Raw genomic sequence first — 14,199 nt, 5'->3', positions numbered from 1 at the left:
TAGCTGGCCAGTGAGCCCCAGAGATCTGCCTTTCTTCATATCTCTGATGCTGGGATCACAAGTGTGCTCTACCCTACCTGGATTTTGTCTAATAAATATTGGTTTTTATGCTTGCACGCTGAATATTTTACCGAATGAGCTTTCTCAACCCAATGTCAATGCTTTTATGAATTGATTTCTTAGTCTATAAAACAGAATCATCATATATGATTTCAGTCAACCAATATAAGTTCTTGTGAGCAGATGCTCTTTTGAGTTCTGAGATGGCAGTAACCTCAAGTGGACAATAGTCTGAGCTGGGACCTACCTATTAGGGAAGCGTACCAATCAACCAAACAAGAACCAGGTACCCCTATGTTAACATCTTTAAAATGTCCTTTCACTTGGCTGCAGGTGAAACCTTTTGGGGCAAAGAAGCTAAGTGTAGCCAGAGGATTGCTGCCTGTCACGTTTGTGATAGAAGCTAAGCATGCCCAGAAGTGTTCTTGGCATCGGTTCTTCTTGAGTTAGCACCTTAAACTGAGCCTGCACAGTAATGTACATCTTAAATTGAGCACGCTCAGGTTTGTGCCTGCCCCGCAAAGTGCTTTTCCATATACACGTGATAGGCTTCCTGTATAAAATTCTTTTGTTCTGAAGGGCATTGGTTTGGAATTAACTCTCATGCTTGCCTTACTGGCTAAGGCTAATAAACCTTCCTGTACTTTTTCATTTCTGGGCTATGCTTGCTTTGACTGTGCATGCGCTGCCGAGATGCGAACCCATTGCATTGTTGAACCCATTGCATTGTTATGATGACAGCTAAGACAATGAGTTAACGTGCTAGATAGCCATGAGCGTTAGGGAGAAAAACGGAGCAGGAAAAATTCAATGTAAAGAAGAGGGGGTGCAATTGTAGACAGTGGGGCTAGGGAAAGCCTGGTGGAATGTATCTTTTCAGAGCCTGAAAAAGAAGAGAGACAAGCTGTTCAGATACTGGGGGGTGAACAGTACGGGGCGATGCTAGGGTGGAATCCCGCCAGGAATCTTCAAGGGAGCTAGAGAAGGCCAATGTGGCTAAAGGCGGGCTAATGAGACAAGGTAGGAAAGGAGGCGAGTTCAGAGGGGACAGGACAGATGAAAGGGCTTCCCGTTTTCTGTAAGGGATTTGATGTATACACTGTGCAAGACAGCGAGCCCTTGGGGATTGTAAACACAAAAGGAATGTGATCTGATTGATGTTTTTAAAAGGCTGTGTATGGAGACTATCCTAATGGGACAAGCACAGAGGTAGATGGGAGGCTGTTGAGCTAATAATAATGGCCGAGAAAGTGGCTACATTTTGAATATAAATCAAAGGGAACTGCAATAGGAGTTAGTGGTGATAAGTTGCATTTGGGCGTGAGAGATAAAAGCACCCTAGTTATCAGTTCTCGCTACTCTCACGTCCCACTTTGCTCTCATGAATGTCCCAGCTTCCCCACATTGCCACCACATCTCCCACCTACCAGCACTTTTCCTGTTCCTGCGGATGCTTAGATCAAGTAGGGCTGACCCATGCACTGGGTCCTGTCCGCTCCATCTGCTCAGTCATGAGCTTTGTAGCCTCTCTGCTTTCTTCCTGCAGACTTCGTTTTCTTCCCTTCTCTTCTGAATCCTGCCCAATAGCCAATAGCTTGGCAATAATTCTCCCACTGAAACAGTCGCAAGACCCGCCCCTTTTCTGGGACTCCTATGCGGAGGTCGGAAGATACTTTGGGGGAATTGGTTCTTTCCAACACGTGGTAGCTTCAGGCCATCATGCTTGGCTGTGTGTATATTTACCTGTTTTCTTCCTTCTTTGACTTTCATTTACTTGAAAATATGTATTTAATATGCATACATGCCTATAATGGATTTGGATCAAATTCACCCCCATTTCTTCCTCTCTTATTCTTCCTCTAGCCCCCTGATTTTTCCCTCCCAACTTCATGTTCTTTCAGTCTCTGTCTCTGTTTCTTCCTTCCTTCCCTCCCTCCACGCTCTCTCCCTGTCTCTCTGTCTCTGTCTCTCCTTGTCTTTCTCTGTGTGTAATTTAATACCATTGAATCCATTTGGTGCTTCATGAATGCACATGGGTGTGGGGCTGTCTACTGAAGCATGGGCAGCCTTTCAGGGCCCACATCCCTAAGGAAAAGTGATTCTCCCTGACACTAAAGACCAGCTGCCAAAAGCTCCTCAGATAGGGGTGGGACTTCACAAGCCCCTCCCCTCCCCCTGCTGATTTAATTTCATCCTTTCTTCAGTGTAGCAACAGGAGCTGTGTGTTGTGACTGCTACATGTATTTCTTGAATTTCACTTAAAGTAAATATTCTAGATTATCTTCTCCATTGGGAACCTGCATTTTATCATTTTGTTAATTTCTTATTAATTTGTGTGTGGTAATTAATTTTATTCAGTTTTTTTCCATGTATATGTCTGTGGTATGTGTGCATGCATATGTGTATGCATGTTTGCATGTGTATGTGCATGAGTGTGTGTGAAGGCCAGAGGTTGGTGTTGAGTGTCTTGACTGCTTTCTGCCTTGTTTTTATTGAGACAGGCTCCCTCACCAGAACCCAGAGCTCATCAGGTCAGCCAGTCTGCCCTGGAAATCCCCTCTCTCTGCATCTTGAGCACTGGGATTATAGGAATGGTGGTTTCTGCTTGGTATTTATGTGGGTGCTCACACTTGAGGGGCAAGTACTTTACCAACTGAGCCGTCTCCCCAGCTCCCATTTGCTGGTTTTCTATTGATAATCTTGTAATAGGCACCAGGGCCCGCAGCTAAGCAGAGTTCACCTTGGGGTCAGGAGAGACACTCATTCAAATGAGTTTTAGATAAGAAAGGAAAACAGAGATAATATTTCATCAATTATCTGAAGGCTTCCCTGGTTAATTCCAGTAATAACTAGAGGTAAAGTCCTCAGAAACCAGAGCATTCACATTCAATGCCATTTACTCCATCCTTGACTCTTTCAGGCCTTTAGCTTGGTTGTCCTTGATCTCTCTGGACAGTACTTCACTATGCTTTTGCCCCCCATCTTTCCATTACCTTAGAGGGTTTGAGGTTTCTGGCCATGGTTACTTGGCTCCATCTCTTTGGGGACAGTGGAGAGGAAACACATCATGATGAAAGTGAGAAGCAGAGGGAGAACTTACTACAGGATGACTGGAAAGGAAGCAGAGGAGGGTGGGCAGGTCCCAACAGCCCAGTGAAGTGCGTGCCTTCCAATGACCCAAGACTTCCTTGTAGTCACATCCTGTGGAGGCTTGCTTCCTCCACCCTCTAGTATATGCCATCATGAGGACCAAAATTTTAACACACGGGCATTGAGGGCATATCCCAGATTTGACCTATGACACGGTCCTAGCCTTTACCTTTCCACATCTTCTAGCTAAAATGCTCATCAGAAGCCAAGGGCAGTCAAGTTTCTGTGTTCTGATGCTGAAGGCTCAGGAGAGATTCTGATTGGCTGCCTTTGATCAAGCACAAATTCATATCCAGCCATCAGGTGCTCAAGAAAGGCCCTACATGTCCTACAAACATGGCTGTATGTATGGGCACGGGTACCTTGGAGGGACTTACTCCAAAAGGCCTCTAAATTAGTTGTTACAGAATAGTTCCTCACTGGTTAATTTTACAGGTAAAGCTCACAAATCAGTTTATACAAAATAGGCCTTTCTAATCTCCTTGACTTCAATGTTTTTAAAACTATGTTATGTCTGAATATATCAATAAACAAGAGAAGTAAAGTCCTGTTTTGAGATTTGGCTCAAAGAACAATCACTTTTTAACTTAATAAGTGTCTTAAATCTTTACTTAGCTGTCTTTTTATTTTTGATCAAAAACAAATCATTTGATCTTCTCCTACCATTAGAAAAGTCCCAGTGTGAGAGCAGTGTGCAGTCCCGAATGGTTCACGATTCTTACCTTTTGTGGATGGGCACTAATTTGTGTGAGGAATATGTTGGAAGACTGGATGCAAGAAGTTGAAATCCAGAAATGCGCTGATGAATGGATTTTCTAGTTTGTTTTCTTATCAAATGTAAAGTGAGGTAAATTTCGTTTCTGCGTGATAGGCTCTCATCCAGCCTGCTGTGTAGCTGAGGGTGACCTTTAACTTTTGACGGTTCTGCCTCAGACTCCTGATGCTGGGATAGCATGAGTTCTCCACCTCACTTGGTTTGATGCAGTGCTGGGGACTGAATGAATGCAGGTCGTCATGCATTCTAGGCAAATACTCAACTACATTTCCAGCCTCTCCTTTTCTTTATTTCTTCTGTGTGTGTGTGTGTGTGTGTGTGTGTGTGTGTGTGTGTGTGTGTGTGTACACAGGTATATGTACACATGTGCACATGAAGGCCAGAGGTTGACATCTGAAGTCCCTCTTATTTGTCCCCCACCTTAGTCTTTGAGACAGCATCTCCCACTGGACCTCTAGCTTGTTGATTGGCTAGCCTGGCTAGCCCTAGGAGTGAACCTACTGTGTCTACCCTCCAGTGCTGAGACCACAGGTGTGTGCCTCTGTGCCCAGCTTTTCAAGTGAGTGTTGGGGGTCAAACTAGGGTCCATATGGTTGTACAGCCAAGCCTTTGGCCAAGTGAGCCATCTTTCCATCTCTCTTTAAAAAGAAAACAACTTTTGCTCAATGATGAGTCTTTGTTGCTTTGTAGCAGATTCTGGGGGACATCTTAGGATGTCATCACTGACATCGGAGCAAAGATCTTTGCTTTGCGGGAATTGATCTCAGAAAGTGTCAGAATAACTCTGTCCAGTAGAAATGAGATGCTCCCTGAAGTGGGAACTTCAGGAAGAAGGTCAGGGAAAGTCTATGAGAAGTTATTGATTTTGTGTATCTCTGTGGATCTGCAGCTAGGCTCCTAGTGGTGGCCATGAGCCTCTGCTAAGCAGCAAAGCTGGTAGATGGGAAGAAGAATAGGACAGGAAGCAGAGGAGAGTTCGGGGTCCTGGAATCTGATGAGTAGCAGTCCATCGTTCTGATAGACCTTGAGAGAATAATAACATCTACTTAATTTCTGCCCTTGGTCAGCACTAACCTAGAACCATTTAAGGGAAAAACATCAAGAAAACGTAGTTTCTATCTTGACTACATTGACTGTAAAACCAAACAATACAAGATCCAGCTGCAGGAAAATGGCAAGGTAAACTGTGGGTGCTCTGTTTAAAGATGGCACCTGATGAGGAAGTACAGGGCACACTCAGCTTTTAGGGAATGGTCTAGGCTGCTACCTCAAGTTGATGCTTTCTCTGTACCTTCTAAAGCTCTTGGATTATGTGGGTCTTCCATTCAGAGGGGGTCCTGAACCTACTGTTCACCCCATGTCTTCCTTGCCTGGATTGTTAAGGCCTTTACATCTGACTGGTTCCTTCTCTTTCCATTACACCCTTTGCAGTGATGCTTGCCCAAGCTCTAACATTTTTCTGCTCTCCCCATCTGTTTAGTCTGGACCTGGATGAGCTTGGCAGGCCCAAGGCTCTGGCCAGGGCAGGTTCCTAGCTAACTCAGCTTCTCCAGAAGGCATTCTGAGCCCCTTGACCTCACTTATAGAGACATAGGATTCCCTTTGTGTTTTCCAAATTAAGTACACCAACTTCTCTGACTTAAAACTATGGTTTATTAGTAATTTTTTTTTTTTGTGGTTAGCAGAGTTCTCCTGACCCAAGAGTTTTTCTATACTTGAATAAGAACGAAATAGATTGGAGTGATGTAAAGAGCCAAGGAAAATGAATGGATGGGAACTCTGGCACTAGCAGAGCTGCTTTTACAAAGGTAGTTAGATAAATACAAGGAAATAGAAAATAAGCAAGCAAATGTTACCATACTGAGCCTGGTCCTACACCCACACTGCATACTAGTGTAGAATTCAGAGGTGCCTCCTGTGACACACTTCCTCCTAAACATCTGAGACTATGGGGGACATTTCTCCTTTAAAACACCACATCTTGGGAGGTGGAGTGGCATCTTGCTACCCAGGCTAGAATCTTGCACCTTCTACACACATTTTATTCAAGTAAGGGTTGTACTAGGTTTGCATCCCAACACTTTTTTTATTGGCGCTGTGATTTTTGGATACATCGTGCAAACTGTCTGAGCCTCCTCCCCTTTAAACTGAGAAGAAAAATCTCTACCTTGTTTGGCTGTGATAAGAATTAGCTATCAGAATCACAGCACCTGCAGTGCCAGTCGCATAGAACTTGGTGGTGAATAAATGCTGAACGTCTCACAGGGTGACTATTAGAGCCTTTTAAAAAAAAGGAAATGCCAGCAGACTTTCACAGTGTGACAGCAAGAGGAAGCTGAGGGCTATTCATTCTGGCAGCTCTCTTGATTGCACAAGCTTGTCTCTGTTGACATTCAGGGATTGAATTGGAAGACACTGCCCTTGATGGGACACATCCAGAGGCAACTCAAAGCCTCACTTGACACCTTATACTCGTGAGCTCACCTGAATTAATAAGGCACTCTGAGAACTGAAAAAAAAAAAAAAATGGAGGCTGGACCTGGCATCTTTTTGTTACCAAAGACTAACCTAAAAGAATCTTAAAAGGTTTCCCCAGTTTCCCCAGTAACTTGTGGTACCCAGTGTGGGCCCCCAACTTCCCTGGTGGCTTATACAAGAATTTATAGATGTTTCCATGAGGACACAGTAGGCACAGAATATCATGTTCTGCTATTCAGGTTAGCTTCTGGTGGCTCACATCTCTAACATGTACCCTTTGGCTAAGACTCCTCTCAGGGAGGCCAGCCTCCAGACTACCTCTGCCTTGTGCTAGGTTTATAAGCTCCTTGCCTTGGTGCTATATCTGCTTAAGGGAAAGAAAAATCCTGTCTTCCTCTCCCAGGCTCATTTCCCCTAGGCTTGACCTGGATAATTTTCCTGTGTATTCATGGCCTGTGGCCATGTGGTTGGAGGTAAACACGGCCAAGCTTAACTCTCTATCAAGTCTCTGTGAATACAGGATGCCATCCTCTTCCCCCATCACCCTCGTCCTTACCTTGGAGCCAGACAAACCTCTGTTCAAAGTTAGCAGGAGGAAGAACATGCAGAAAGACTGCACAGGTCCTCTTCTTCATCACCCTTTTCCTAGTTGGTGCCAAGACTTACAGTTTGCCTGCCCTGTTATTTTTCTCGAAAACGATACTAAAAATTATTACTTTCTTCTGAATTTGTTTTAAAATCGTTATTTTTTAACAAGACCAAGAGCCTCCCCCCCCCCCCAAGGCATGGGCAGTTTCCATGGTGACATTTTCCTTGAATAAATCTCACCAAGACTCATAGTATTTCTCTGCACACTAAGGATGGCCTGATGACTTCATGGCATTGCTGTAAAACCCACGGATGGTCGCTGTTGGACTTCTTGCCAGGCACTTACTTAAGCCGTTGTCTTCTGAATCTCCGCCGCTGGCAGCTGAACACAATTCTCAAATAAATAAATTTGTCATGAGGACTGAATATTATTCATGAAAAGTGTAGCTCAGGCTGGAGAGTTGAGTTGGCTCAGCAGTTAAGAGCACTTGTTGCCCCTGCAGAGGACCTGAGTTTGGCTCCCAACATCCACATGGTGGTTCAAAATGATCCATAACTCCAGCTGCAGGGGAATCCTATATCCTCTTCTGACCTCTGAGGATGCTGGGCAAGCATATGGTGCACATATGTACATGCAGGGAAAACATCACACACACACACACACACACACACACACACACACAATAAAATAAGGAAATCTAAAAAAGTTAAATTCTGTCCCTAGCATATCTCAGTCTGAGCGCCAGCTGTGGTGGTTTTTCTAGAAAAGCTCTTTCTCTTTCTCAGAACTTAGAGATAGGAAGACCGTTAACCTCAAATGTAAACATGTGTGTGAGGTGAGGCTGATGGCCTCCTTTGTGCTGAAACTTTGGGTAGAGGTGTGAACCTTGCTCATTGTGTTCTTATACGGTCAGCTTTAGGGTAGATGGTTGTTGTCCTTGGAAATACTCCTCGTAAAGGGCAAAGAAGTTATTGTATAGGTTTAAAAAAAGTCTCCCTCCAAGGCTGAAGCCAGAGGATCTCAAATTTAAGACCTAGCTAGACTGTAGCTGAGCTTAAGGCTAGGATGAGTAACTTACTGGACCTGTTCTCAAAATAGAAAGTGAAAAGAAGGCATGGGTATAGATAGAGCTGGAGTTCTTCTTTAGTTTGGGTAAGGCTCTAGGTTTAATCCTGAGCACCATAAAAATAAAGAAAAGAAACAAGCTAAGATAACAACGATGAAAAAAATCTCCCCTTCACCTAAGGCTCCTTAAGAACAATCCCTGTATTCATGATCTATGGTCTATTTTCCTTTTCAAAATTTCAAGTTGAATTAATGTCGGAACGGTCTGGTTTCTCATCCTAAGACAAGGTCTGCTTCTGTAATTTGTTTCTCCATCTCCATTGATGCATTTGCTGACAGAATCGATGGGAGTCTTCAAGGTAAGAGGCAGGGTGCTTTTCTTTTTCCCTCTGAATCACATCATCGTGTGCTTGTCAGACTTCAAAGATACAATGGAAGACGATGTAAACACACCCTGGATGACAGCACTCCAGAGACTAAAAGGTCTAGCTATGGAAGGTAAAGGTCAAAAGCACTTTGGACTTTGAGTGGATGCAGATATTTTAATGATGCAGACAGCAGCTGGAAAGAGGTCAATAGAAGCAGAATGTCAGTGGGTTTCAGGACACAGCATCCGTTTCAATGCTCACATGGGTGAGAGGAGTAGCATCCACATTCAAGTCTGTTTCTTCTCATGCCTCTGCCACCTTCTCGGCCTTCCAGCTCTTACCTGAGCCATGGCATTGGCATTCTGATCTCATCTTTAGATCATGTCCAATATTTTAATTGATAATCTGTTAGCTCCAAGATGAAATTGACAGTACTTAGCTTGACATCAAGATGTTATAGTATGGCATTTGTAGGTTTGTGAGCATTTTAACAAGATAACATAAATTGATTCATGCATTTAGTAGCTTTATTGACATCTTGTTTATCTTTTCCCTATGCTGAACTTTAAGTATGAAAATGGAGACCATGGTCCTTACCCTCAGAACAGAATTTACTTCTTGAGGAGTCAGAGAAGCAAAACCCATTCATAGAACTGTGTGGTAAGGTAAGGAGACAGATAAGAAGCCCATTCATAGAACTGTTTGGTAAGGTGTAGTGGGGTCAGTTCAGCAGGCACTGTGAAAGTTCAAAGCAGGGCACTAGCTGCCTCCCAATAATTTTCTTTTTTCTTCTTTTGGGACAGCATCTTGCTAAATAAATCCTAGCTGGCTTGAATTTCACTGTGTAGAATGGGTTGACCATAAACTTATGGTGATCCTCCTCCCTTTGCCTAATGAGTACTGGCTTTACAGACATGAGCCACCACACTGCAGCTTCTGATATTTCTTCAATTAAGCCTTCTGTATTAGACTGGTGTGATTATCCTACATATCATACACCTTCCCATCTCTCTGATCCAAATTATGCATTTTCATCATGTCCAGCCTCTACAATTCTGTTCGTTCGTTTACCCAACAAGGATGAACAGCAGACAGCATGGTGAACATGTGTGTTCTCCATCACTAACAACAAAAGCACAGCACACCCGATCCCCCACCCTGAGCTGACAGTGTTCCCTTTTCTGTTTCCTCCTGCCCTTCTGCATCTCTTCCATCCCAAGATCTCTTTGTTTGCGAGTTCCTGTGTAGAATTTTTGTCAAAACAGTGTAATTATTGGAGGATCAATCAGAATTTTCTGGTTTACAAAAATCAAAATCATTAGGAAAGGACTTCTTTTCTAGTTATGTATGTTAAATCAGGCAGACAATAGGGTCACAAATAATTGGGGCTTTGATTTGGCCTGCCTTTGTCACGTCAAAGAGAACAGATGAGTGACCTTGAAAGAGTTGTCACTGGGAAAAGAATTTTCTGGGGTATTAAGTAATTTACAGTAACAGTAATGCAAATACTATGGGGGAAATAAATCCTTCATATTATTTTTAAACTGCTGATCTCATTCTGTTAGTTGATCGACGGTTGGGCAACTTCCATAAGTCTCAGCCTTCTTGCCTTTGAGGAGACTGAACTGCCAGTTCCAGTGCTCTTTCAAGTTTACAGTTCATTGTTTCTAAATTTTGATGTAGATTTGATAAAGTAGGTTAAATTTCTTTGTGCTTTATTCTTTATGTTCCCTCAGAAAAGGTGGGAGAGGTTAGAAGTGAGAGCCCCACCAGACGTTAGGAACTTTCTGAAATAAGGGCAATTTTTCTTTGCAGAGGAACCCCTTCTTGGGGATTTTTTTTTTCTTTCCTACTGTCAGATCTCATGAGAAATCAGTTTCTGCTATTCACTTTTATAGAGAATTTACATATTGAAAATTGACATCTGGACCATGGATGGTGAATTATATGGCAGACCTCCAAACTCCTCCCCACTCTGAGTAATATATTCTCAGTGAAATATATTGAGTGAAAGAACTGTAAAAAGTGCATTTCTTTCTTTCTTTCTTTCAATTAGCTTATTCTTTGGCCATTTCATAGGCATATCACTTCCTGGTCACACACACCCTGCTACCCCGTCTGATTTCCTTTCCACTATCACTACCTCCCCTCAACCGATCATCCTCTCCTGACTGTATCTTTCTGCCTTGTTATTATTTATTTACTTAGTCATTTTTCTTGTTTTGTGATCCACTGACTTTAGCCAGGGTCTCCTGCGCGGGTGTGGGTGTGAAGCTACCCACTGGATCAGGGGTACCTCACCAATGGCTACATCATTGAAGATGACTCCCTCTTATCTTGCAGCCGTCAGCTGCTCTCCGTGGAGGGGCTAGACCCATGACTCCCTCTGGCATCCGTGGTTGAAATGGTGATAGGTCCAATGTGTTCAGGCCCTGTGAAGACAACTGCAGCTATTGAGTTCATGGATGTAATGGCCTTGCCAGTGCCCGGAAGACAGAGTTTTGTTGCCCTTCCGCCATCAGCCAGTTCTTACATCTTTAATTTTTCCTCTTCCTGCATGTTCCCCATATCACAAAAGATGATGTGGATGTTGTTGTGGGAGCTGAACACTTATCATTTATTCTCAGCCCCTTGACCAGCCATGAGTTTGCATTAATAAGATCCTAAAAAGTTCTTATTAATAAGATCAAACCTGAGGCCAATTATTGGGGTGAATGCTGGAAGATCAGAGAAGCAGAACAAGCCAAAGCTGCCTCACCTTGCCAGTTCCTCAGCTGATCCTGTTTCCTCAGACTGGAAGCCTCTGTATCCTCATTCGAAAGGATCTCAGCTGAACTGTGCTGCTCCAAAGCCTAAAAGCTTAACCGGCCAAATGCTTCTAGTTTCTGGTCTTCATGCCTTATATACCTTTCTGCTTTCTGCCATCACTCCCTGGGATTAAAGCCTCACTTCTTGGGATTTAAAGGCATGGGTCACTATGCCTGTCTGTTTCCAAAGTGGCCTTGAACTCACAGAGATCTGGATGGATTTCTGTCTCCCAAGTAACAGGATTAAAGGTGTGAGTGCCACCATTTTCTGGCCTCTGTATCTAGTGGCTGTTCTGTTCTCTGACCCCAGGTAAGTTTATTAGGGTGCACAATATTTTGGGGAGCACAATACCACCACATTTCCCCCTTTTTGTCTAAATTTTTTTTTTTTTTTTTTAAAGCTTATAACTAGCCAGGTGGTGGTGACACATTCCTTTAATCCCAGCACTCAGGAGGCAGAGCCAGGTGGATCTCTGTGAGTTCAAGGCCAGCCTGGGCTACCAAGTAAGCTCCAGGAAAAGGCGCAAAGCTACACAGAGAAACCCTGTCTCGAAAAACCAAAAAAAAATTCTTATAACTAATACAAGAAAAACTATCCAATAAGAATATATAATATATACAGTCAAGAATTACATTAACTTTGTTCTTTGCTGCAAAAACAAGCAGAACTACTCAGTGGGCAAAAATATCATTATTTAGAAGGCAGTTTGTCAACATGTCAAAGCCCTCCTGGGGCCTATGACCTTGGGAGCCACAGGCCTTTGAACTTCTGTCATATTCTCCTTCCTGAGGAGCAGGCCTCAGATCCAATGAGAATGCACAGGATATTCACACAGCAGCATCCACTCTTACACCATGGGGCACATGTTGCCCTGCAGGTCAGTATTGGAGCATGACACACTATAGCTGATGACTTTTCCCCTCAGTTTTCCTCAATAGCAGCTTCTGGCACTGTGTAAGCTAGCCAGCAGGCAGGAAGCATCCAACTCAGTTCTAGCTGGATTCCTCTAAGGGTGTGATATCTTCAGCAAGAGTCTTGCTGTCCAGTTCCGGTGACAACCAAGAGCTATAACCTTATTGTTTTGCAGGCCTCTGGGAACTCCTTGGCCAACAACTCATAAGGAGGTATCCTGCACCTTGATGTTGTTGGTTCTTTTTACTCTTTGGGGGGGGGGCACCACCCAGCTCCCTAACAAATTATACATAGAGGCTTATTCTTAATTATGAATGCCTGGCCTTAGTTTGACTTTGTTTCTAGCTCGCTTTTAAGTTAACCCATCTACCTTTTGCCTCTGGGCTTTTCCCGTTCTCTTCCTTCTGTAAATCTTACTCAGTGGCTTGCTGTGTAGCTGAGTGGCTGGCCCCTGGAGTCCTCTCCTCTGGCTTCTAGATCTTTTCTCCCAGATTTCTCCCTCTATAATTCTCTCTGCCTGCCAGCCCTGCCTATCCTTTCCCCTGCCTCAATATTGTCTGTTCAGATCTTTATTAGACCACCAGGTGTTTTATACAGGCACAGTAACACAGCTTCACAAAGTTAAACAAATACAACGTAAACAAAAGTAACAACACCTTAAAATAATACTCTACCATAGCACCTTCCACTGGAATTTTTAAATTTATTTAAAATTCCAATGACTTCTGGGGTTAGTATTATCCACCTCTGTTCAAACTATTTTTAAAAAAATATATTTAAAAATTATTTTATAAAGTAGTACGTTTTCATATGACTTTTTCAACACACCCGACCTGTTTCTCTATTCCATCCTTTTCACCCATCCCCATTTAAACCTTGCCACACACAGTATTCCCTCTCTGTACTTACATATCTTAGGTGCCCTAGCATCCTCTCCTCAAGCTGCCTCCCCAACTACCACCCATGGTCCATGTTTAGTAGGCAGGTCTCGATAGACATTCCAAGTTAAATATAAGTATTTTAAAATTCAAAGCTATGATCCACATATGAGTAAGAACATGAAATGGACGTTTGGCTTTCTGAGCCAGGGTTACCACCAGGTATATACACCATCTTTAGGAAATAGAATCAGCCTATATGTCCATCGACTAATGAATGAATAAAGAAAACAAGGCATGTGGATACAATGAATTTTTATTCAGCAGTAAAGAAAACTGAAATTATGAAACTTGTGGGAAAAAAAGATGAACCAGAGTATATTTTATGACTGCATTTCAATGAAGTTCAGGGTTAAATTTCCAAAATCCAGGTTCGTCTGTTGTTTCTGAGGGTATAATCAAAGTATCATGGACAATTTTTTTCCTTAAAGATAATTGTGATTAGAAAGAGTCTGAGTCTACTGAAAGGGAAATTATCTTGCTGAACAAAGTAATCCATGCTAGGCAAGGTGATTTTGGTAGCAGACCAATGGAGCACAGCCTCCACTTCCGAGGTGTGTTCAGTTATTGGGGCTCCTGCTAACTGTCATAAAATCAAGTATGGTGCTTTTGTGTGCCATGCACATCTATATTTATTTTAAATTTATTCATATGAATGCATGCACCTACCACAGGCATGTGCTTACACATGTCTAGCATTCTAGTTCACACGTGTAGTAGAAGTGGGGGGACAGCTTTCACTTCCTTATGCTCACACAAAAAGGAAATTCCAAACGTCTACATAGCTAAGAAAAGTTCCAAGTTAGAAATGACGTTTCTCTGTGATGACAGACTTTGAGTTATGATCCAATGGAAAATCTAATGAAACTCTTGAGGCTTTCTTAAGATCATACTCAGTAGGGAAGCTCCTGGAAACCTGTCCGATGAATGAGGAATTCAGGCGTGACTTATGAGTAGACTTCCTTACAGAAAAGCTTAAACTCTCAGTATGTTGTCATTTTTGACAGCTTAGTGCTGGTATCAACTGAATTTTCCAGGAACAAAACAAAAACGAAC

The sequence above is a fragment of the Onychomys torridus genome, chromosome 20, assembly GCF_903995425.1.
Source record: "Onychomys torridus chromosome 20, mOncTor1.1, whole genome shotgun sequence".
In the NCBI taxonomy this organism is placed as follows: Eukaryota; Metazoa; Chordata; class Mammalia; order Rodentia; family Cricetidae; genus Onychomys; species Onychomys torridus.
This window is presented reverse-complemented; position numbering follows the sequence as displayed.